The sequence below is a fragment of the Lissotriton vulgaris genome, chromosome 8 (assembly GCF_964263255.1).
Source record: "Lissotriton vulgaris chromosome 8, aLisVul1.2, whole genome shotgun sequence".
Taxonomy (NCBI): domain Eukaryota; kingdom Metazoa; phylum Chordata; class Amphibia; order Caudata; family Salamandridae; genus Lissotriton; species Lissotriton vulgaris.
In genome coordinates, this window is record NC_141696.1 from 760,918,492 (window position 1) to 760,944,547 (window position 26,056).

The window sequence follows — 26,056 nt, forward strand, 5'->3', positions numbered from 1 at the left end:
TCTCATATACCCTTGTGTGCACATGCAACTGTATTCTTTCAAAAGCCGTAACATTTGCTCCTCCATTGCTTAGAAAATAGCAATCCAACCTTTCAGCGACATCATTCAAAACATATTGCTCATTGAAAGAGATGGGTGTAATCTGCTTTTTAACAGTTTTTCCTGTTTCTTTGTAAATTCTTTACATAATATTTCTAGTGCCGCCTTTCCTGTAGTCAGTGTTGGATTGGCCTGCTAAGCACTTTGGAACTGACACATGGGCCAGCTTGAAAGGGCCGCTGTTTTTGGTCACATAAGCCAAGACGGGCCCAAAGGAAAATGGCGCATCATACACTGACCCTTTCTAACTGGCTTATCTAGAAGCGACAGAGTAAACAATAGGCTGGTCCACCGCTGCCTTCGGTGTTTGTGAGGAGCAAGCATGCTTTTTTGCTGGCTCAGGGTCTCAGGGTAACTGCCATTAGTGAACCGAGAGGATGCTTAACCATTGTGGGGCAGATTTACAAGCCCCTTGTGCCTCCTTGCACCGCCATCGCGTCACTGTTTTGGATGCAACAGTGCCAAAAACAAAGCAGCCTATTTACAACGCGACTCATCTACGGAGATGCGTCACATTGTAAAGCCCTGCGTCACATTATACCTGTGTCAGGTATAATGTATGCAGGGTGGACGTTCCCACGCAGGAAGGCCTCATAAAAGTGATGCAGTGAAAACTACAAGATTTCACTACGCCACTTTTAGGACGCCACTGCGTCAAAACCTTATTCCTGCTTGAAGCAGGTGCAAGGAGTGATGCAGTACAGTAGGTATAGGCCTCAAAATACATTGCTGGAGTTGCGTTGTGCTTGCGAGAACTCCAGCACTGCGTGACCTTTAGTCTAACAGATGCATCTGAATTTCGAATGCATCGGTTAATCCTTGCACCGTGGAGCACTGTACTGTGCATCCATGGTGGCGCAAGGACATTTGACGCTGGCACAAGGAAACTGACGCATCTATGCAGTTGTGTCAGTTCCTTGTAAATCTGTCCCTGTGTTTCTTGCAAGGATTGAAGAATGTGGTAATCCGGTATGAATGTGCCAAGTCGATGAAATGACTGTTGTGTTCTTGCAGGGAAGTGCTGAATTACTTTGTGCTAACTGTGACGCAGTCTTGCAGGGCTATGGCAGTGTTCAATGTGATGGAACAGGAAAATGCAAAGTTATTCCTTCCTTCCTCTGCATCATTTTTTTCCCTGTTTATGTCACTATTTCCGTCTGTCTGCGTTCTTCCATGGGTGGTATTCCATGTCTGGGTTATGCAATTCTTTAGCTGCAGCACCTTGATACCTTTGGGTTAAGCGCTCTTTACAAATCCCTTTTTCATTTCATTTCATTTAAGTTGTCTGGTCTGACCCTGGCACTTGGCGTGTCCGATTTTAGTGGATGGAACGTCTCCTTTGTGCCGGAAGGATTGACATTCTAGTACTAGGCAGGGTCTGAGTTTCTAGGCTGAAGCGGGTGATTGTTATGTAATGAGGCCTTTTGTGGAGCTAGTACAAACGAAGACCAGGGACTCGTATGATGCTGGACAAATGCCGCAAGACCAGGGCTCTCCAGCTCTGTATTACTTTCTTACCTTACGCGCCGGCCATACCATACTGCCCTACGTATTGGGGTGCCACAACCTAAAATCCCTTACTTGTGAGGTCTGCATGGAACAGTCCATGCAGCCTTCGGCAACATAACAGTGATCACAAGTGAAAGTGAAAGTAGAAGGAACCTTTTCGCTCCTTTGTTTTCACTCTCTGCAGTACTAGGGTGTACATCTCTGTCTTCGAAGCACCAATCACGATGGGAGAGGTACTATTGTAAAGCAGAGACGCTCCCTTTTCCAATGGTAGCTCTCTCTAGTATAACCCTGCTGAGGCATTATGGCATGAGGGCAGTTCCTGGCAGAGATTCATCCGCTTGACTTCAGGCCACACTTTTTGCAGTCAAATCTGTCATTGCAGTCATTTTCTTGCCAAACAGCCAATCTTCTCCTCAGTAGCATGGCACAGATCTGATCTAATGGCTTATGGTACAGGTGAAATTGTGATATGCTTTAGTCTTTGATTTTAATGCTGATTATAAAATACGATCTTCTACCAAAAACATATGGAAGTTCACCCAAATTTTTGTAGGACGTTCTTTATTTAGGTTAAGTTTACAATCGTTTTTATGTACCTGTTGTATCTTCAGAACGAGATCTCATTGCAAGCCTGCTGTATTTCCATTAAAAAGGCCATTTTACATAAGACCAATTAGAATTATTTTTTTTAAAGTTTGAGTTTATTGAAACCAGAGTAAGTAGAACAACAATATAATAACAGTTTAAGGCATAATTAACAATAAGGTTCATATTAAGGAAAACGGCAATGGTTATAATAAACATTTTATCCAAGAGTAAGGTGAGGGAAAGAGGAGGGGAGGGGGAAGGGGGGGGGGGGAAATAATGTAATTATCATCATAAAAAGATTCAAAGAAAACTGTACTTTAGAAATTAAACATTGCATGCAATAAATCCAATAAAGATATGATTATATAAGTATGTATGTATTAGATATAATAACATCGTTAGATTTTAAGAAAAGACAACAAGGCGTAATCATGGCAGTTTACGGACATCGTCTGATGTATTTACAATAGTAGCAATAGAAGAAGGTGAAGAGGCAGGTTTAGATAAATATGTAGTGTAATTGCTAGTGGGGGTGACATAATCGGTATCAGTTCCATGATGAAAGCGCATGGCATTCCACCAGGCTTTGTAAGTGACTTTGTCTGCTTTTTTCCAATTGGAGGTTATTAAATGTAGGGCTCTAGCTAGTCATAGATCTCACAGTTTAAAATGTGATGGGGGTTGAGGCCAATAAGGGGACAGGGAACCTAGGAAAATATTTGACAAGGAAAAGTGAACATTAGTTTTACAAATGTTGTTAATTTGGAACCAAATATATTGCCAAAACTTATGGATATTAGGGCAGTAAAACAGCGTGTGTTTTAAATCAGCATTTGAGCAGAGAAAGGGCCAGCAAATAGATGTAGTAGTAAGGGAGAAAAAAGCTAATGTGGCTGAGGAGTATAATAAACGTTGATAAACAAAATAAAGAGTTTGGGTAGTACTAGCTGCCCTTGAGGTTTTGTGAATCTTCAACTATAGTTTATCCCATATAGATACAGTCCATCATAGTGATAAATCCTTTTCCCATGCCAATTCAGTCTTTGATTTAAACCTTCCTGCGGGTGATAGTAAACATTTGTAAATAGAAGATGAAGAAGGGGAGGGGTCTAATAAGGGGAATATTGTAGAACATGTTATAGGAAGATTAGGGAGCGATGGGAGTGATTTAAGATATTGTTGGAGACAAATGAGTAAAAGATCATATTGTTTTTTTAAAGAATTAGGAGGAGCAAAGTTAGACTGGAGATCAGTAAAAAAGATAGGTTTATTATCAAGCAGAAGTTGAGAAATCCATACCAAACCTTTGGATTTTCATGATTTCCAACAAAAAGCACAATTTTTGATGCGTAATAGCTTGTTATGTTAAATGGGTTTTTGAGATAGTGAAGTAAAGGAAGGATAAGGGGATGGTAGAAGAGGAATTAAAAGTTTCAGAGTATGAGAAATGACAGAGGAACGCAAAGAGGAGGTGCTAGTGGTAAAAGCAAGGGTCTCCGGAAAATCAATGGGGGAAGTGAAGAATTTTTTAATAGATACCCAACTGGGGTGTGTGTAGGGGAATCAGAAGAAAGCCATCGGTAGGTTTGTTTTAGGGAAAACACATAATGGTAAGATTTGAAGTCAGGAAATTTAAGTCCTCCATTACGTTTATCTTTTTAAAGAGAGGAAAAAGCTATTCGAGAGGGTTTGTTTTTCCAAACATTTTTTAATAAAAGTGAGCCTATTCTCTTAAAATAATTACCCGGTATATGTACAGGAATCATTGAAAGAGAATATAGGATAAGGGGGGAAAGCATCATCTTGGTCAAATCTAATCTACCCCACCAAGAGAGAAAAAGAGGGTGCTATCTAGTAATTGTGTCATTTAAACCGAAATTTACGATTCTCAGTTTGTGATTTATTACGAATCGCCTTTTGAGAATCGCAAATCGGTATGTAAACAAAAAAACGCGAATAAATAGCGATTCCTTAAAAATCGCAGATTTATTTGCGATTATTCAATTAGCGATTCCTTAATTGCGTATTCGCAGAATTTGCAAACTTGCAATTAAGGAATCGCAAATATGCTAATCGGAATCTCAGGTGCAGCTTGATGTCATCACAACCAGGAAGTGTGACTACCATGCTGCACCTGAGTTTCAGAAGCAGAGTGAGAGGCTGTAAGGAGGGCTGAGGCACCAGTGCACTGCAACAGAGACTGGAGAAATGGCCACACAGGAGCAGCAGTAGGGTGAAAGTACAAGAAAGAGAAAACAGAAGTTTTCTGAAAGGGAGCAGGAGGTGCTAATCCAGGAGATGGTGGTGAGCCATGAGCTGTTATTTGGCAAAAAATCCCTTAGAGTGCCAGAGACCCGGAAAAGAAGAATATGGGCGAAGATACCAGAGAACGCCAACTCCGTAGGCGTTACCCACCGCAGCGTCAAGGAATTGCGCAAACGCTGGTACGACATGCACCAGTGTTCGAAGGAAAGGGTTGCTGCCAGGCTGCAGGAGGCAAAAGAGACTGGTGGAGGGACATCCACTGCCACCGCTTCCATGCCAATGGAGGAAATGGTTGAGGGTACTTTGCTACCGGAGAGTGTTAACGGCGTGGCAGACCTCGACAGCTGCGACTCACCAGGACCAATACAAGGTAAGAAGTATAACCTCACACCCCTAATACCGACCTACTTCACCCCCACCCCCAGGAGAGACCCAGGCACACATCATGAATCCTAATCCAGTGCAGGCACACGACCAACCACAGCAATGAATTATGGGAGATGTAGTCACATGAAACAAACAGTGGAGCAGTGAAACCTAGCTAGGCTCAAGCAGTATGTGTGTATGAGTGAAGGCAATATACAGACAGTCAGGACCCACGTAATAAGCAAAAAAGTGTAATTTGTTGCATTAACAATGCAAGCCTGGACAGCAAAATAATGTGTGCATTTATTTCGACAGCACCACAAGGAACACAGGGACAGAAGCCTGGAGGGGAGGATGAGTCGCACAGCAGTGCCAGGGCAAGTGGAGGAGGAGAAGGAGGAGGGCAGCCCAGTCATCACACCCAAATGCCTCTGGGGCATTGCTGTGGCTCCATTGCCACCGCTGGAGGATGAAATCTGTGACACAGAGGAAGAAGACAACCAAGTCCAGGGACAGTCTTTGCCACAACCCAGACCACGAACACTTCCAAGTCCCGTACTAGCAACTCCATCCAGGCGCAGGGCCCGTCCATCCCCAAGTACATCTGCGGCAGGAGAGGAGACAGTGTTCAGCAGCCTCGAAGGGAACATGCTTGAGGTGCAGCGCCTGCAGGGGCTGCAGGGGAGAAGCATACGGGCAATTCAAAGACAGCTTAGGGTGGGCTTCAGGGGCATGACGGGTGCCTTGGAGGCACTCTGTGCAGAGATACGGGCGGACCGTGCTGCTAGGCGCAGGGAGAGGCAGCGCCTCCACACACGCCTTGACCTTTTCAGAAGGGCTGTAAACCGTCTGGCCTCAGCCACCTCTGTCCATTCACGGCGCAGCATCAGCATGCAGCGTGAGGTTGCACACTGCAGTCAGGATGTGGCCAGGGGATTAGTCCAGGTCACATGTGCTGTGGATCAGCTGCGGGCAGTTCTACCGGTGGGACAGGAGTCTTCAGTTCACTAGGAGTCTTCAGTTCACTAGATCAAGCCATAGTAGCAACACTCCACCCCTCCCACAGGACAGGCGCCGTAATGTGCATCATGGCAGGGCTACAGATGCCACTGAAGAGGGCAATGTGCACTCGGGCGCGGAGCTATGGGACATCAGCGTCGCCGTTGAGGTGCCCAGACTTACTAATGACAATGGGTGGATTTACCCATTGCACACAGACAACAGTGAATAATTTATTGTTTTCGCACTGTGCATCTAACATGTGTGTGACAATACTTCCCACATTGTGTGCTACACAGGCTGTGTGATGTTATGAATCCTGACATCAAGGATATTATTTATCGTTTATACATAGCATTGTGTCATCATTTCTCACCTAGAAATAGTTCTGTGTTATGTCATTTTGCCTCTGTCGCCCGGTTGCCGCTCCAATCACACCGCTGGCCTACGTCCTGGAGTTGGCCCCTCCTCATCTGATGTGTCTGAATCGCTGAGCTCCACTGGGGTGCCTTTCCTGGTGGCGATGTTATAAAGCATGGCACAAGCAACCACCATCTTGCAACAGGTCTCAGGGCTGTATTGCAGTGCTCCTCCACTCTTATGCAGGCATCTGAAACGGCGCTTGAGTATACCAAAAGTCCGCTCAATGGTACTGCGGGTGGCAGTGTGGGCACTGTTGTACCTCCTCTCCCTAGCGTTTGCAGGATTTAGGTATGGGGTCAATATAAAGTCACGGACTGCCTACGCACTGTCACCTGTGAGGCACGAGTAAATAGGTTACACACTGTCCTGCCACTGCTGTACTTTACTTTTGTGTAACTGTTTCCTATGCAATTACCTAGCTGGTAGCCCTCTCCAAACTCCCCAATTGTGAGTCGATGGTGGATCCCACTGTGGCGAAAGATGAATGAGTCGTGGGTGCTGCCTGGGTATTTAGCTACAATGTCAGTGATAATGTGCTTGGCATTGCACACCACTTTTATATTCAGGGAATGGCATGACTTGCGATTCCTGAACACATACTCATTTTGGGAGGGGGGGATATGGCAACATGTGTCCCATCTATGCATCCAATGATGTGGGGAAATTGTGCAATTTGATAGAACTCCTGCTTGGTCGGGCCTAGTTTTGGATTGCATAGAAAAAGTACGACAATGCACTCAGTGACACCCCTCCTGCTGAGGCTATCACCCCCTGGAAACTACCTGATGCCAAGAGGTGCAGTGAGCACAGGACCTGGATGTGGGTGACGATGGTGTGTGTCCTGCGTGTGGAGTGTTCAAGTATAGGTTTGAGTTCCTCAATTAAATCAACTATGCTCTCTTCATCCAGCCTGTAGTTTGCATGGGTGTCCTCCTCGGTCCGCTGGAACAGGCTTATGCGCGCACTGAAGATTCTTTCCTGGCGTCTCCTCTTCTGTGCAGTAGCTCTGAATCGCAGCCTCCTGGCTATCACATACAGCCCAGCCATTGTGGAAACATCTGTTGCATTGTGGGACTCCTTAAATAGTTTGCACCTGGTTACCACCTGCTCAGGCTTGGTGTTAAATGCGATTCTCAAAATTAAGAATTTCGTGAAATCGCTATTTGCGATTATTTCATACATTTCATTGCGATTTCTTAGATTGCGATTTTACAATTTGCAAATTTCACAACTTGATAATCGCAATTTAGGAATTTGCAAGTATATTAGCAGAATTATTGGTTTGCAACTTTAGGATTCGCTATTTTTGCGATTCCTTATGTTAGCGTTGCGAGATTGTCTCATGCCTCGCATTTTGCAAGATTTTATTCTCAAACGCTGTTTTTTGTGATTCGCAGCATTTGCGAGTAAAATTTTGTTTCATACATATGGCCCTTAGTGTTTTAGTAATGTAGTCAAAATTTAGTTCTAAGGTTTCTGAGATAGTTGAGGAAAACCATCATCATAAGTATTTCAATTTAGAGGGCTGCCAGGAAAATCCTGTCTGAAGGAAATAGTGTTTAAGACATAAGACATTAAGAGGCAAAATTTCACATTTATCCCGATTGAGGCGTTATCCCGATAATTGCGAAAAAGAATCAACCTCATGGAGGAAAGGGGGAAGAGAAGTGTCTGGGTTGGAACAGTATAACATAATGTCATCCGCATAAACAGACATTTTAACTTGATGGGTACCCAGTTGGAAACCTGTGATTTGAGTATCCTGTCTGATTTGAGTTAAGAAAGGTTCTATTGCTACCACAAACAGTAAGGGAGATAGGGGACAACCTCTTCCCTAGATTACTCTCTCGCTGCTATAGCTCTAGATGCTGTAAAAGCATTTGATAGGATTGGATGGGAATTTATGTTTCATGCTCTAAAATGGATAGGGTTTCTTCCCAAATCAATTTCCTTGATTTCTTTACTATATTATGGTCCCAAAGCTTCTATTTTTGCCAATGGTAAAGTCTCAGATTACTTTTCTGTTTCTAGGGGAGTACGTCAGGGTTTGTGCCAAGCTACCCACGATAACCATAGGTTAATTTAGTGATTTTTCATGGTTCACCCTCCAAATGATTGTGTCTGTTGCTTGATCAGGTCTCATATCCCAGTCAAGTCAAGTATCAACTTTATTCGATCTAAATAAATTAGACCATAAAAGCACACCAAATGAAGTTTATAAAAATACAATAAAAAAGAATCCCATGTCATTTGCCACAATACATTTTAAAATCAATTCCTTTCATTTCATTTAAATATTGATCAATAATATTGGTCCTCATTTAGATCACCCCTGCTTATGTTTTGTGCATTCAATTTAAGACATGGAAAAAGAAGTGATGAAGGAGTGCAAAAACCCCAGCTCAGGGTCCGCCATAAATTCCTAATTATTCTCTTATTATAATTCATATTAACAGGTTACTAAGATGTTTAGATCTTTTCTGCTAATTGCTCCTAGAGATTCAGGGTTATTAAAATAATCTGGATGACCTAAATCTGGCCGGAAGCGTTGTATGTATGTCAGCCATGGCATCTGTGTATACAAGGTTGATTTTAAGCAGTCCCCTATAGTAGCGAAGTTTAGAGCAGTATATTCTGATGTCCAGAGTTTGTGCCAGAGTAAAATGGGTTGGATCTTAATTAAGTCAGAAGAAAAGGGGCTCCCAACTTAGCATGGCAAACAAATGTAGAAGCGCTTTTGGGTAAAAAACGAATTTTCCACCAGTTGTACATTTTGCATGCTCCCATATACATATAATGCTATACTAATACATTTGGGGTTATAAATAGTGAGCATCTCTTGGGGGAGATTAGTACCCAATCTAATGGCAACATTTTATAGGGCCATACAAGTACTTCTAAATAATAATGCTCTAGTCGAGATACGATTCCATGTGCCTTCTTTATCGAATAAAACTCCCAAATATGAGAAATTGTTTGTAAATTCCATAGCAGTGTTCAAAATTTTAATATCACGACAGAAGCCAGTTTTCTTACCGCACTTCAATTATAATGTTTTCGATTGATTTGCTAGCAGGTCAAGGTTTTGCATGAATTCAACAAAATCAGTGAGTATGGACTGCAGGGCAAGAGGGGATGTGGGCCAATAAAACAGCATCATTAGAGTATAGGAGGGCGGGCACAGGGTGATGGCCCACATGAGCCAAATATTTGGGGTATAGAGTCAGAGCTGTGATTACATTGTATATGTATAGTGAGAAAAGAAAAAGTGCTAAGACACAGCCCTGTTTCACCCCTCTTTCCACACTGAACGGATGTGTACATTCTCACGTTATCCTGTATTTGACCCTGGCTTTCGAACCTGTGTACAGGTCTCTCAGAAACGTAATGATGGGTGTCGCCACTCCCATGCCAGTCATAATTGTCCATTAAATAAAGTCATTGACACAGTCGAAGGCGGAGCATAGGTCTACAAATCCCAAGTATAAATTCCCTCCCTCAATCTTAGTATATTTTCCCAATAACATACTCAGAGTGAGACCCTGTTTTATTGTCCTGACCCCAGTGCGAAACCCATATTGAAAGACAGAAAAATACCCTTAGATTCAACCCACTCTTGAAGCCTATTTAAAATAATGTGGCCAGCTATCTTCACTAAGGAATTGAGCAATGAGATCAGCCTATCGCAGGCAGGGTTATGTTGATCTCCTTTTTTGAAGATCAGTACAATTATTGATTCTGCCTGTGTGAAGATGAAAACCTATTTTACAACAGGTCCTTAAAACAACAGTTAATACATGTTCCCACGAAGCAACATTGGCTTTATATAGGTCCACTGGTATGGTGTCAGGGCCAGGTGCCTTTCCACTTTTAGTAGCATTTATTGTACTGTTAACTTCCTTCTAGGTAAATGGAGTGATTGTGGTAGTTTGTCTAGGAGCCATATTATCATTAGGATCATGTACTTGGACAGAATACAATGTAAATTTTGGGAGAGAATAAATTCCAGAAAAGTGTTTTATCCAGTCATCCTCTGGTATCGCAACCATAATCTCTGGGCCAACGTCCTCTCTCAGTGGTGCGGAATGGACTGCCTTTCAAAATGTGTTGTTGTCTTTATTAATACTTGTTTCATGAAGAGCACCCCAAGCCTCTTCTCTTAGCCATGTTTTCCTTTGTTTCACCGCCTGTTTGTAAGCTAATGTGCCTTTGGTTTCATTCCAGTGTCATATGCTGATGACACCCAGCTCCTCTTCCTGTTTAAATCTCTTACTTCTGAGGTCAAACAGTCCTTCTCCGTGGGCATGAAGGCGGTCTCCCAATGGATGTCCTCGAACTTCTTACAATGTAATGTGTAAGACAGAGGTCATGCTCTTTGGGGAGGCCAAAATGTTATGGACCCCTGACTGGTGGCCGTCAGATCTAGGCCCGGTCCCCAAACCCAAACAGATGGTAAAGAACTTGGGGGTACGCTTGGACCAAGAGCTATCCCTAAAGCAGCATGGAAACAGCATAGTGGAATCCTGCTTTCACGTTATAGAACTCCTCCGTAAAGTGTTTCCCCTACTCCTTGATTCTACCAGAAAAACCTTGGTGCAGGCCCTGGTGCTTAGTCGTCTTGACTACTGCAACGGACTGTTGGCATCCGCTAATGACGAGTATTGGGTAAACTTCAAGTGGTGCAGAACACTGCAGCTAGGTTAGTTCTTAATGCACCTCCTAGATCCCCCTCAAAACCTCTCCTAGAAAAACTACACTGGCTGTCAGTTAGCCAAAGGGTAAAGTTTAAGACCTGCTGCGTGGTCCACAAGAGTCTACACGGACTAGGACCCTCATATTTGGCAGAAAAATTCATTCCATACAACCCCGCCCACACCCTTAGGTCGAGCAATCAGCATCTCCTTCGAGTGCCTACAGTAAGAAAGACAAGACAGGGCTGTAAAACCCTGTCACTGGTTGGCCCTGCTCTATGGAATATACTCCCTCTTCTGCTGAGGCAGTGTTCGGACCATTTGACTTTCAGAAAAAGGCTGCAAACTTTCCTGTTCCAGAATTAGTTCACCTCTGAATTCCTGATTGGTACCTACTCTTTCAGATTGATTGCTCCCTTACTTCTGCTACTGGTATCTGTGCGCAGAGATTCTCCTTTGGGAGTCGATTCAAGCGCGGTATAAACCCATAAATAAATAAATAAATGTACAGGAACGAACTTCAACTCTACATCTTGGGTTTTTGTGTAGTGTATCCTTTAGCCTCTTAATTGGCTTAGTGCAAAGTGAGTCAAACCATCCACTTCCCACCTTTTTGATTTTTCCGGTAAAATGGAGGCTCTCCTTCACACACTGCGTAATTGCTAGAAAGGCACTAATGATCTCTGTGGGTGTTGAAGTGTCATCTAGACAGATCTCAAAAGCTTCCCCTTTGCTGCAGCTTAGTTGTTTTAAAAACCCTTCAGGTATGATCTGTTGTCACCGCAGGGAATAGCAATTGAGAGAACTAGTTTGAGTTCTCCAGTGTGGACTGAGCTGTGTCTATTCTGTTTCTTAGATAGTAAAACGGGTGAGATTGGTGCAGACTGCTGAATGGTCACTTAGTGGGATGGAATGAGTGTGAAAGTATCATGATAGCAGAAATGTTTGATAGAAGACATAATGAATGATACTGTTGGCATTCTTCCATTAAAGGTACATATAAATGGGGCCTATAGGGATGAAATTCAATTTGAGAATCATAAATCAAATTTGTTATGAGTTAATTTAATTTATCTCCATACCGATTACGAATGAAATGTGTTTGGCCCACATCATCTAAATTAATCATACAACATGTTTTTTCGGAGGGTAAGTTGCATAATTAGATGGTAAAATCCTGCCCCCCCCCAGAATTGAGGGGTTCTTCCTGCAACTTTTGTCCAGACATTCCAGATCCTCATCCAGTTTATGTAGGTTTGGTATTATGTTGCAGCTTGGGGCATTAATATTAATCACTGCTAGCCTAGCTGGACCTGAACCTTTGCAAACAATTACTTGATAGTAAGGATTAACTAATTATTTGGTTATGCTTACAGATTGTAAGGTATTAGAAACTAAAATACATACTTTTGATCTTCCACATGATGTAAAAATTGCAAAGACATAGTCTGTTCTGAACCCATTTATATGCACAGGTTCCGTGAGCCAAGTCTCTTGGAGACAAATCAAGTTAAACCCCAGGTTTCAAACTCTGGACTCCCTCAGGAGCCCCAAAATATTCCATGTCACGTCAGTCTAACCCATCAAGATTTAATAGATCCTGAAACAGATTAAATGTTGAAACTTTATATATTAGATAGGTCAATAGTTTCAGAATGTGTCGAGACTTTGGTCGATTGAGGTCCCCAGTCAAGCTTGGTTGATAGAAATAGCCTAAGGGGAGGGCAGAAACTGTGTTTATAGACACATGTGTGGCCCTGGTGGAGGCTGTCCTGTTCTGTTCAGGACAGCCTCCAACAATCTTGGTGTTTTGAAAGACAGAACTATGAAGTCTCCTGGCATAGTTTTCTGGGCCCTACCCACCCATTTAATTCACTGAACCATCTTTATGTCTTCGAACAGATGTTCAGTTAAGCCTGATCTGACCTCTAACCAATGTAGTGCCTTATTTCAGAGAAGAATTCCATGATCCATAGTCTGAGGAGGTAAGATAGGGACAGTGTGGCTCAATGGTTAGAGCGGCAGACCCTGATGCAGAAGTCTGGCCCGGGACCAGGGTTCAATTCCCGCCTCGGTGGGTCTTGGGCTCAATTTCCTCAGACCTGATTATTCTCGCCTCGTGCCTATTCTAATCATGAGTCCCACTCTGCAACTCTGGGCAATAGCTTGCTTAATCTCCACAACAGCCCCAACAACGCTAGGATGCCTGGCTTCACCTTGGGGGTGCCCAGGAGTGGGCACTTCACAAGGAAAGGCCAGGAAGGGTTCCTTAGCGGTATTGTACAAGCGCTGAGATGCCTTCGGGTAGTTGTGCGCTATACAAATACGTAATAATTAACATTTGCGAAAGCAATTACATATGAGGAGGCAGCCAGAGGAGATCTAAAAAATCAGTTGTCTGCGATAATGGGGCTTGAGTGGGTCTAGTGTTAGCTAACGGAAGTGTAGCATTACCTGTTTTTCCCTACTGGCAAGCCTATCCCTGGATGGACAAAAGGCATTGTATCCTGAGTACGCTGATTGCATCCTTGCTTTGCTTGCCTCTGCTTACTATTTGTGTGCCGGTTATGACTAAGTGCTGTGTTCCCAATGATGTCTTGTGCTGTTTGAGTATTCAATAAATCCAGACAAGTAGTGAATTTAGTTTCCAGGTGTTGTAGGTGAGTGTTGATAGATTCTAAGGAATCTTTCACAAATTGCTCTAAAGATTTTACTGCTGTACAAAGTGAGTCAAGTTTTTGATTATTTAGATCACTGCTCTCTTGAATAGTTACAACACTTGTCACCATTAACCTACTAGAAGTCTTATGTTGGGGTATGATTAGTTTATTCCGAATTACCTCTTTATTTACAGGGCTAGTTCTGGTACATACATAGCCCCCATAGATAATGATATTTATTTTAATAGTGAGGTCTGTGTCTGAGAATTTTCTGGAGTGTTGGGTCTTCCGGGATCACCTATAATTTTCCTTTCACCAATGCTTGATTAGTAATAAAATCAACAAGCTAAATAAATGTATGTGTAGGCAACATAAGTAAAAACGACCATGCAGGGACAGTAAAGATTGAAATATAGTAATTAAAAAATTATTACCCAGCACCCCCTTTCCTCTTAAAAGCACTTAAAGACGCCACTCAGCATGACACCATACAAAGGTTCTCTAGTAGATAAACAATTGATTTCCTAATATCTTGGGATCCCCTTTTACAGCGCAGAGTTTTTTCTCTTGCTGCTATCTACTTATCGATGTTCAAGCTCCGCTCAGTAAATTCCAGCTGGGATTTTGGATTATGGTTGCTTAGTGTGGGGCTTCTCTTTAATCAAGTGTAATGGGTGTGATAAATATAAGGCTGCGAGACATCCCAGTCAACCAACAACCCAAGTTCTCACAGACCCTTTAAGGTTAAATCCTCCTCTGTTCTGACTTGAACCAGAACCTCATTTATATTGTGCAAGTACATTTCTTTATGTACAGTAACTGATGTCAGGGTACATCAGCATTAGAGACTGCTCTATCAAGGAACCCAGAATCACGCTTTATATCCTGAAAGCGTAAGTCAGCTGGTCAAAACCACTCCATACCTATTTCTGTCTCTGCAACTATGTCTAATGTCCCCGGGCTCCAGCCCTTGTTCATTCCTGTATCCAGCATGGTGGAAAAGGTGTTCTGTTTATACTTTACAGATATTTAGGGCTGTTCCCAAATTTCTTCTGAGCCTCATTTTTTTGTCTTTTTAAAAATCTTTTAATTTTAAAAAACTAATAACAATGGGCATAACCATTCACTGTCTTGCATATCACATGTATTATCCATATCATACTTAATAATACTGCTAATCATGTCCCTCCCTTCTCCACTCCTCAACAGCTTTTCTTCCTGCATTCTGGGCGTCGACGATGGAGCCAGCTCATTTTAGGGGTTCCCCAATGTCCATGGCAATATTTCAGAGGAGAACCCATTGACGCCACATTTTATTCCATTCATTAGGCACCCCCAACTTTTGTATGCCACTTTTTAAGCAAGCATACACCAGTTGATATCTTTTTGCAAGTTTTTGACCTCCAACATCTTCTCTGCTCCCCAGAGTCTAGCAATATTCCTTTCTTCTACGCTTAGGCCAAGAATTGTACATATCTTGTGGTATCCCAGGGCCTCCACATCTCCCCACATGTTCAGGATATATTTTCTTGCTTCATTAGTGAAGCTCACCCCTCCCGTTTGGTTTATTTAGTCTGTGATTCCCTCCTAGAACACTTGGATAATTTGACAGGCACATTGCATATGAATGAATGTATGTTTTTGCCCACACCCATATAAGCATAGGATGGATGAGGCCCTCCGCATTTTTTTAGGGTCATTCTAGAGTAGCAGGTGCAGTGTAGTATTCTAAGCTGGACCAGTCAGAAATCAGATTTTTTTTTGCTGCTTCTCTTGGTCCCCTAAGTACCTTCTCTCATTTTTCATCTTCAAGGGTCCCAATATCCCCCTCCCTTTTGGTCCTTAGCTCAAGCATTGTGCTAAGTGTGTTGTTTTGTATCTTCCTATATGTCAGGGACATTGCTTTCCTGGGCACGGTGTCTCCCCGTAGATTCATCTACTGACGTCCCTTATGGTACCTGGGCTTGCAAGGTGTGTCTGACCTGCAGGTAAGTACCAGGTTGTAGTCCTTCCCTGTTAAGTTCACAACACCCCTCTTCCTTAGGTCTCCAACTGAGGAGATACCTAGAAAATCCTATGCAGCCATTTCCTGTAGTCCTCTCAGTGGTCCCTGCATCCCACATTAGGATATTCTGTGTAAATGTGTTACACCCTCCAAGGTACTTTTTCACTTCTTGTCATAGTCTAATTATCGTGTTAGTGTGTGGAGTTAAAGTGGGCAGAGTTTGTCTCCCATGTAGTGCCTCTGGATATCCCCTGTCTCCCAGCACAAGTCTGTCCATTCAAAATGCCAGTTCAGTCTGGGCCGTGATGGGCCAGCCATTCACTGTTGTGAGCTGGGCTGCCCAGTAATATTTCTGGATATACAGGAAGTTCACACTGCCATCCAATCGGCTTCAAGTTAATTGGGTCATAGCGATTCTTGCTGGCCGGCCATCGTACAGTAGTGTAACATTTCTGCCTCTTTGAAATAGCTCCTGGGGATCTCAAAAGGAGTGTTTTGAAGTCCATATCAGAATCAAGACACAGACCATAAATAACACAGACCTTCCCACGGGGAGTGCACACCAATGCCTTAAGTACCCTCTTAATCTGTCCAGGAGAGGATTCAGGTTCTGCCACCTCCACAACCACTGTGGTTGCTACAGTCAAATAGAGATAGGTATTATGTGAGGCAAATACCTCATCAATGTAGTCATTCCTCTAATACGCTCATCCTCCGCATTTCTGACCTCTGGGAACCAAGACTGTGCCTGGTCTTATTTATCCAACCAAAGCAGGAGCTTCCCGTCTTTATTTCCTACAGTATATAGCCGCTGCATTATGGCTTTTTGGGCTGCAATCACTGCGCAGGTTGAGAGGTCTTTATATCCCTGTTGTGTAAGGTTCTACTTGTGTAGTAGAGTGGCATGAGCTCTAGTATTTATTCGGAGCTTCAGCTCCTGGATCCCTCTCTCTAAGGCATTTATCTTTCTCTGTGTTTCCTTTTTTACTCCCACCATAAAAGACATTGTCTGTTCCCTGACTACCCCCTTATAGGCCTCCCACAACATACCTGCTAAGGTTACCAATCCCTTATTGTCTGTGCAATATTGGTCAGTACTTTCCCTGAGCTCTCTACAATGAGGGTTTTTTAAGGTGGCATGGTTTGAAAAGCAACACCCTATTTCAGTTGGCCGTTCTATTGCACAGTACCACCCATATCGGTGAATGATCTGAGACACCTCTAGCTAAATGACGTAGTTTTCAATAGAAGCAGACCAGTGTGTGCCAGTAAGAAGGTAGTTGATGCGTGAGAACAAATATTCTATGAGGCCCTGAGTAGCAGGTGTGTTGTCTTTCGTGAGGGTTATGGGCTCTTCATAGGTCCACGATCCACCCGGCAGTTGGGAAGTTCTGAATAGGGCTAACCCTCTCCGACTATTCTTTATTTGCTGATCTGTTCCATCCCGCTAGTAGTGTCAGATTAAAATCTCATCACATGATCGAGATGCCCTCCGGGAGCTGCCTGCAGTAACATAGAACTCACTTCCAGCAGGGCCAGTGTGTGGAGTTTGGGTAGAATATATATAGAGGAGAGTTTGAGTGTGAGGCCCTCCCAGTGTTAAAGTCAAGTTCGAAGATAGCTTTATTGGATTTCAAGTTAAAATCACAAAACCACAAGAAAATACACAAGAAAAAGATAAAAATGTAAGATCCATTTGTACAGAGCAATATGAAATGCAGTTCTCTTTAGAGTTCAATGCATTGTTAATCTGCATCTAATAACACTTTTTAAAAACATAGGTACTAAAAACATTGACATTTCATCTTCTAACATTTGGAGTTTCAGGAGGGCAGGTCTACACTGTATCAGGCCCCATTTCTTCAATAACGGTAACTAGTATCTTTTCCTGAGAAGTGAGTAAAATCTACAGAATAAAATACAATGTATCGTAGACTGCTGGAAAACATCATCACAGGGACACAGAATCAAACTTTTTGACCAATTATTTGTATCTGGAAACGTAATCAGCCTAAAAAAGGTATCTACCCTAAATCGGGTTATTTAACATCGGACTATAACTGCTCTGAATAAGGGTTAAGTAATGCTGCATACCAGGTCCCTGCAGAATTAATTGATTCTGCAAGACAACACCTTTTTTCCCTCTAACTGTCAGCGTTTGCTCTCTAATGACACAAGACAGATTTCTTTCAACTTTTTCCTGGTAATTGAGGTTAGTGAAGAAGGGGAGTCAAAGTATTCAGGGTGACCAATCTCTGTTAAAAAAACCCTTTACATAGGAAAACCAATCTATTTTGTTGGCCCCCTGGAGCTTAAGGCAATCATGGATTATTTCCCTATTAAGCTCACTTACATTGGAAGTCCAAACCTTGTGCCATAACAAGACAGGACTTGCTTTAATTAGGTCTGAAACATAATCCAGAGCTAGCTCCTTATGGGATACATATGTAGATGTTGATTTGGGGACAGCTAATAAAAACCGCAAGAAAGCATTTTCACATGATTGAATTTCGCGACAGTCTGCGATCCCCCATATGCCAGCTCCGTATATTGCGGTGGACACACATTTCTCTTTATAAATATCCACCAGAATGTGTACCGGCTGGCCCCCTAATTTTTTTGCAAAGTGTCTTGCCGCACCGATTGCACGAGAAAACGCTAATTTTCTTGTGTTGGCGGCTGATGACCAGGTACCCTTTTTATTAAAAGTAATCCCTAAATAAGAAAATGTATTAGTTAGTTCTATCTTTGACTTCTAAAAAGGTATTGCATTGAACATTTACCTTAGATGAGCAGGACATGCTAAAGGTTTTACCAATATTAATCTTTAAGCCTCTAGCTCCCATATAATTTGAGAAGGTGGATAGAGCTCTCTGAAGGCCCATTTGAGTCCTGGCCATGATTACCGCGTCATCCACGTACAATAAAATAGGGGCTGGGGTTCCTCTGATTAGGGGGAAGTCCATATCTTCTAGCGTTAGATGGTCAGCCACACTGTTTATATAAAGATTAAATAAAAAAGGCGCAAGAATGCAGTCCTGTCAGACTCCTTTCTTTATGGGGGAAATTTGATGTACATTCGCCCGTACTCCCAAATCGTACTTTTGCCCCTGCCCCCCGATGCAGTTATTTAATGAAATTCAAGATGTTAGGATCAATACCAAGTTGTAAAAATGTATCCCACAAGATTTCATGACTCGGGCAGTCAAAAGCTGAGCTCAAGTCGACAAATGTTAAAAATAAATTGCCCTTTTTTGCAACCACGTACTTACCCATAATTATACAAAAAAGGGGGTGGTGATGAACAGAGTGTCTGAATTAAGCAGACCACTCTTACCCAGTCAAGAGATCAGGGCTTGATCTATCACCGTTATTTAGCTCACTGCATCACCCCAGTTCAGAACCTGGCTATATGCAAATTAGTCTGACCCAGTGCCTCATGGGAACAGGGCAGACCAAACTACCAAGCCAATTCTTCACCGGAAAGGAGACAAGCTTCCGGGGACTGGTTTCTGGCATTTCAGCCATCGTCGGCCCGGCTTGCTTGAATCCTGGTGGTGCAGTGAGCAAGGGACTCATGTCTGAGTATACCCTGCCACACTTGTGGTGGCCAAAAACGATTCAAAAAAGGGGGTGGTGATGAACAGAGTGTCTGAATTAAGCAGACCACTCTTACCCAGTCAAGAGATCAGGGCTTGATCCATCACCGTTATTTAGCTCACTGCATCACCCCAGTTCAGAACCTGGCTATATGCAAATTAGTCTGACCCAGTGCCTCATGGGAACAGGGCAGACCAAACTACCAAGCCAATTCTTCACCGGAAAGGAGACAAGCTTCCGGGGACCGGTTTCTGGCATTTCAGCCGTCGTCGGCCCGGCTTGCTTGAATCCTGGTGGTGCAGTGAGCAAGGGACTCATGTCTGAGTATACCTTGCCACACTTGTGGTGGCCAAAAACGATTCAAAAAAGGGGGTGGTGATGAACAGAGTGTCTGAATTAAGCAGACCACTCTTACCCAGTCAAGAGATCAGGGCTTGATCCATCACCGTTATTTAGCTCACTGCATCACCCCAGTTCAGAACCTGGCTATATGCAAATTAGTCCGACCCAGTGCCTTATGGGAACAGGGCAGACCAAACTACCAAGCCAATTCTTCACCGGAAAGGAGACAAGCTTCCGGGGACCGGTTTCTGGCATTTCAGCCGTCGTCGGCCCGGCTTGCTTGAATCCAGGTGGTGCAGTGAGCAAGGGACTCATGTCTGAGTATACCCTGCCACACTTGTGGTTGCCAAAAACGATTCAAAAAAGGGGGTGGTGATGAGTCCCTTGCTCATTGCACCATCAGGATTCAAGCAAGCCGGGCCAAAGACGGCTGAAATGCCAGAAACCGGTCCCCGGAAGCTTGTTTACCCAGGTGCCTTCCTCTATAGCAATCTCTATTGAATCTGTTTTTCTGTCAACAAAGAGAGGTGCATTCACCGCCTTCCAGAAGGCAGTATTATCTTTCAGAATGCATGCTTGGTGAAGCGCTTGCCACGCCTCCTGCTTCAGTTCCATTTTTCTATTTTTAATTGCAGACTAATAATTAGTTCTAGCCTTTCTTATCTCGAGAACACTTTTTAATACTTTTTTAAGGGTCATCTTTAGAATCGAATGTGCTTTACTACATGCTGAATCAAACCAGCCCTCCGCCTTGGTTCTCGAGCCTTTCCTTAAAGTTCCATTTAAGGTTTTACAAATGTACTCAGAAATATTCTGAAAGGCTACAGTAACTGAAGCAAAGTCAGTATTTTCAGATAGACAGCTCATAAAATCTTTATACTGACTTTTTATTAACCTCTCGAGAAAGGCTGTAGGCTCTACTCTGTTCCATTTTATAGAATACCCATTCACTTTTGCTAGCGCTATCCCATAATTGTACAGATTATCGATTACATTATTGGTCTGACTGTGTCTCAAGCTAAAATTTAAAGAAGTACTAATAGGAAAATGGTCACTTATTGCAATGTCTCCTGTTTTAAAACTGAGAACATTGCAGGAGTGACTATTGGAGACCAAGGCGAAGTCTATCACTGAGCTGCACCCCCTACCATTAAAGTTAGTTGAAAAACAGCCTGTGGGCTGCATTGCTCATTTTCAAACCCCAGATCCAGCTGAAATAAAAAGTTGTTAAAAAGATTCTCAGTGGTGGAATGCTCAACATGAGTACAAGGGTCACTTTTGAGGTTGACCAGCCCACAGATGCCTGAGTGACTATAACAACATAAATGGCAATTTAAATCACCCATCAGTATGACACAATTCTCTGCCTGACTGTTTTCTAATGAACTTTGTGAGATGTATATAAGTTCATCGAATACCTTACTTATTTCAGTCTTCAGGATATTATTATAAAAGTTAATCAATGTCTGATGATTGTCGGTCGCCATGTTATGTTTCCTATTCATAATATTTGCAATGTTAGATATGTAAGTGCAAAGACCTCCTGAATTTCTACCCCTTCTTGACTGCTTGGCTGGTGAAAAGAAAGTACGGGAACCTTTGATGTGGATTTCATCCCGCTCCCAGCATTCCTGTAAGCAAATTATAGTAAAATTATCTATAAATGCCAGCAAGGCTGGGTCCTTAAGTTTATTTGATAGGCCCGCTACGTTCCAGGATAATAGGGTGGTGTTTTCGCCCTTTACTTAGCACGTTTCCCTTTTTGGAGGCAGCTATACTGTTACCGCAGGGTATTAGAGCAGGGCATACCTCTAAATCCCGTAGATTATCTGACGTAGCATGTTCTTGGTCAACAACAAGAGCTGTATCCGCCAAGGTGCACTCAGTCTCTACAGCATACCCAGTAATATAAGCGTCATTTTCTCCCACTTTATCTGAAGAAATGCATATGCTACAATGGCCTTCACCCCAGTTACCTACTGCATCACTTCTCATTGTCAAATCGTGAGTTTTCACAAGTTTTTGATTACATCGGCCCTCATAGATAACAGTTTTTTTCTCTTTGGGCAATTGCAGTCAATCCACCATTCCTAGGCAACTAAACCTATTTGCAGCGGGTACCTCTCCCCAGCTATTTGTTTGTCCAAACCCCCCATTTTCCATCCCACCCCGAGCGTGGTGCGTAACCCTGTGGCCCTCCCAGTGTCCTCAGAGAGCTATGAATCTACCCTGCGGGTCAGTCCACATTTTCTGAGGAATAATGGGAGCCATTTTCCAGATAAATATACCCACCCCTCAGGATATTGTTGTATAAATAGTCTGGCCCTCCATTTTGTAACCCCTTCTATCCAGTGTTCTGAAGTCATTACCCATCAAATGTTTCTCTTGGAGCAGCACTACAACAATAGATTGGCATTTGTGGTATTGCAACACGATTATGGTCTGCCATTCTTTGTAAGCGGCTGCGCAGTATATTTCTCTCCTCAGGCTCCGATCGAGGTGATCCATGTGGGTTTGGACATTCCCTCTTATCTGTGTGTCCCAAAAGTGAAAATACCCAACTGTAGAAACCTAACAAAATAACATAATTTACCACAACATAACCACCCTCCCTGCATCCCTGCATAGTGAGCTTAAACCCTCCCACACCCCCAACTTTGCAAAGAGCCTGTCATACTAAACCTAGTGCATTCCAAACAGGTAGCCTGGCTAACACCATCTTAATAGATCAATAATGTTTTCTCTCATACCCAAACACTCTATTCAGCACCAGTTCTCTCTGCAAGCCTGGCAATAGTTGCAGGAGGCATGTCTAGCAAGTGAGCAGTTTGCCTGTCATAGGTCCACGCTAAGGAGCTCGGTGCTTGTTCCTCCGAGTGCCCTAGAATTTAGCTCTTTGGAGCATTAGGAAGGCTCCTAAGGACGGTCTCTTGGGCTTCCGTGGATAGGTATCCCTCAGCATTGTGTTCTAGTGTCCATGGGTTCTTGTGATTTCACTGCCTCTGTCGGGGTCCCCCTCCTTCCCTCAATGTGCCAAGTGGCGCTGTAGCTTCTTGTTTGTGCTGTAGTCTGTGGTGTCCAGGCCTCCATCCTCAAGCCAGTCCCATGCCTCATTTGGGGTCATGAAGTGCCATGCTTTTCTCTCTGCCAATACTTTAGGTTTTACGGGGTACAGCATCATATATTTGAGTTCTTTCTGTCTCAGTACTCTTTTCACGTCATCAAAGTTATGCCTGAACTTCTGTGCACGAAGGGTGAAGTCTGTATTGAAGATGATGGTTGCATGTTCATATTGCAGGGGAGGACTCTGCCTGGCCGGCAGGATTACATCTTAACCTCGGTAATTGAAAAGACACACAATACCTGTCCAAGGTGGAGCCCAGTGTGCCCCTCCACAAAGAATTTGGAGAGTCCCTTTGGTTTTAGGGTGTTCATGATAAGATCGTCCAAAAACAGATCAACACTTCAGGAGTGGCCCTCAAAATCCTCCAGCTTGGCTCCCATTGTGTCCATCTCCAAGCATAATTGATTTACTTACTCTCTGTTTTGATACCGAGTGCTAACCCTGCAGCTTCATTTTCTTCTACCCTGTCTCACATTTTGCGGACCCCTGCTCCGAGTAGCATGACTTCATTCATCACTAACATAATTTTGGGTTCCAGGGAGCCCCTCACACCTTGAATCATCTCTATTGTGTCCTTCAGTGAGGGATCTGTAGGCTACAAGACATGGTATGCAGGCAGGACCTCTCCTTCTGCATTTGACATGTCTATTTGCATTTTGTGTCTGACATACTTTTCCAATCTGATTTAGTGCAACCTTTTATGCCTTTGCCACCTGTCATGGCAGTATTTATTTATTTATTTATTTCAAAGGTTTTATATAGCGCTGCTGGACCCGAGAGTATCAGAGCGCTTTACAAGGAAGGTGAAAACAAACACTGAGGTGGAGTAAAAAAACAAGCAAGAAAGCGTTACATTGTGCTAGTGAGTTCAAACAAGTCTAGTGCGGCAGAGAAGCATGGAAATATAAATTAAAATGTATACAGATAAAGATGGGAAGAGAGAGATGGAAGTGAAGCGAGGGTGAGAAAGAGAAGGAGGGAGTATAGAGAAGGAGGGAGGGGAGAGCATAGTATGAGAGAGAGGAGTGACCAGGGATGGTGTTGTACTACAAGTATCACGATACTTTGGGCATGTCTTGGTCAGAGTCCAGGACATCCATGTGGATCGCACTGTTCCTTGTCAGCCTCCCCATTCATCCTTTCACTGCTCTTTTTCCTTTTCTTCAGCTCCCCATCATATGGGCCACAGGTTAATGTCAATGCCAACCTGTAGTGTGACGCCACTTTCCCTGGGATGTTCTGGGTCGCCGCCATCTGCCCTGTATTGGTACTCATCACTTTCTGCCAGGGACTCCTGCCTCTCCCCTTGTTCGCGCCTGTGGCTTTATAACTTTTCACTGGAAGGTTAGAGCAGCAGCACCTCTGCAGTTTGGCTGCTGCTGCTCATCTTAATGGCTGGAATACTATGGGTGTTCAGCATTCAAGGTCTGCCGTCCCTGGTACCTTCCACTGCAATCTGTTGCACAGTGATTGCCTCTCAGTCGATGCACCACACTTCGCTCATCTCTAGCTGGGGCTCCTACACCCTAGTTTGGTGCTGCTCTCTTCAACCTGCCCCAGAGGAGGTTGAGGCATGCATGATTAGAGTCGCTATTCAGCCGTGTCTTGTTAGCATCGTGGTAGAGCACCTTGTAGCCACCACCTTCCCGGTTATGGTGCTCTCCTACCAGCTTCAGAGTTTGTTCTGGTAAGCAGTGCAGGATTGAAACAGTGTTGAATGTTGGGGGATTATAGTAATTCAAGGATGGGGCAACAATGGGCTATCTTCCTCTGCAGTAGGCCACGCCCCCAGTGTCATGTGTCATTTGTGATCGAAAAATAGGATCTGAGTGAGATTGTTGACCTGGGTTTTTCTTTTGTTTTTACCTCTGCCCAACAACTGAGGTTCTCAAAAGGTTCTTCCACTTCAACCAGAGACAATCTTATCACATTTATTCTGTGGGAAAAGATTATGGCTAGATTCATTTTTCTCCTGCAGCATTGCTTGGGGACGTCCCTGAGACTCCAATTTCACACTAGTCGATCTTAACTGTGGGGATTTAGTTTATGGGATCTTGCTGAACTTTTTCCCCCTGCTATTTTGTATTTAGGGACAAGATGATGGTAAAGTCTTGCCCCTCACTACAAATCAGTGTTCGTCCTCTTACCTCTGTGGGGCCAGACAAAGGAGCTGAGGTGGCAATCAAGCAGCTTAGGTCCACTTGTGCTTTTTTTCTGAGCTGACATCCGTAAGTGAAAGTTTAGCTCTCCTCAGCTAACTCTTAGCTCCTCACTGACTACACCATTAGAGTCATTACGTATAACCAAATTCACCATCACCAAGTGACTGGTGCTGACATTGCCACCTCTCTCCCAGAGGGGAAGTCTCCATGCAGCTTCCTGTTCTCTAGGGAGGGCTGTGGCCGCCCAAGCCCAGTACCTGAAAACTGGCACAAACATAAAATACACCCTCAGTCTCTGCAGTGCAGCGTAAGAACACAGAGTAAGTTCAAAGTTCACATTAGTCACGCATCGCCAATAAATTCATCTTTACAAAGCTGCAGCTATAATACTTACACAGGGCTCTTCAAGGGAAGAGTGCACTTGCGCCAGAAAATTAACCTGCCTCAATGTTTCTTCTCTTCAATCCCGTGGAGTGAAGACAAGTTTGATTCTTAAGTTTAGGTTCAGTAAAGACCTGCCCTGAACTATTAAGGAAATTAACAAATAATGAAAATAGGTTTTGCCAAATAGTTATACAGGGGTACTGAAATCTAGCTTTTCCATTATTCCTTGTCCCTTTTCTTTCTTTTTTTGCACCATAGGATGGAAGTAAGCATTAATAGGTGCACAGTCGTAGATGGTCAAAGACCCTATTGCGGCACTTACATTAGAAGACACCTAAGTTAGTATAAATGAGACTTGGCTCTTGTGGAAGATGAGACACTCAAGTGATTTGGGGGAAAGCTGATTAAGGGGTTATTGTGGGGATAACGCATGTTGGAGAGTAGAATGGCAGAAAACTACAGAAAATAGTGTTCTGATGACTATATATTAAATATACAGCCATGTCTCCAACAAAGGGTTTTTTGGATAAGTCAGTATGGCTAATACATGATACAGGTTTACCTGCTGGAACATGACATTTAAGAGTTAAGGATAGACAGAGATGCATAGTAGATGCTCTGTAGGGAAGGAACTCTTAAATAATCTTACTACAAGAGACACACCTGTATGAGCCTGAACTTAAACAACTGATCATGAAACTGCAATGACTCCAGTGTGTGATATGTATGTTGGCAGTATTAAAGGTGTGGCGTTTTGGGTGAGAAGTAACGTAAATCTGCAAGTTCTGAAGTTGACAAGAGCAGTAGATGGGTAATAGCTCTAATGCAATTGGAAC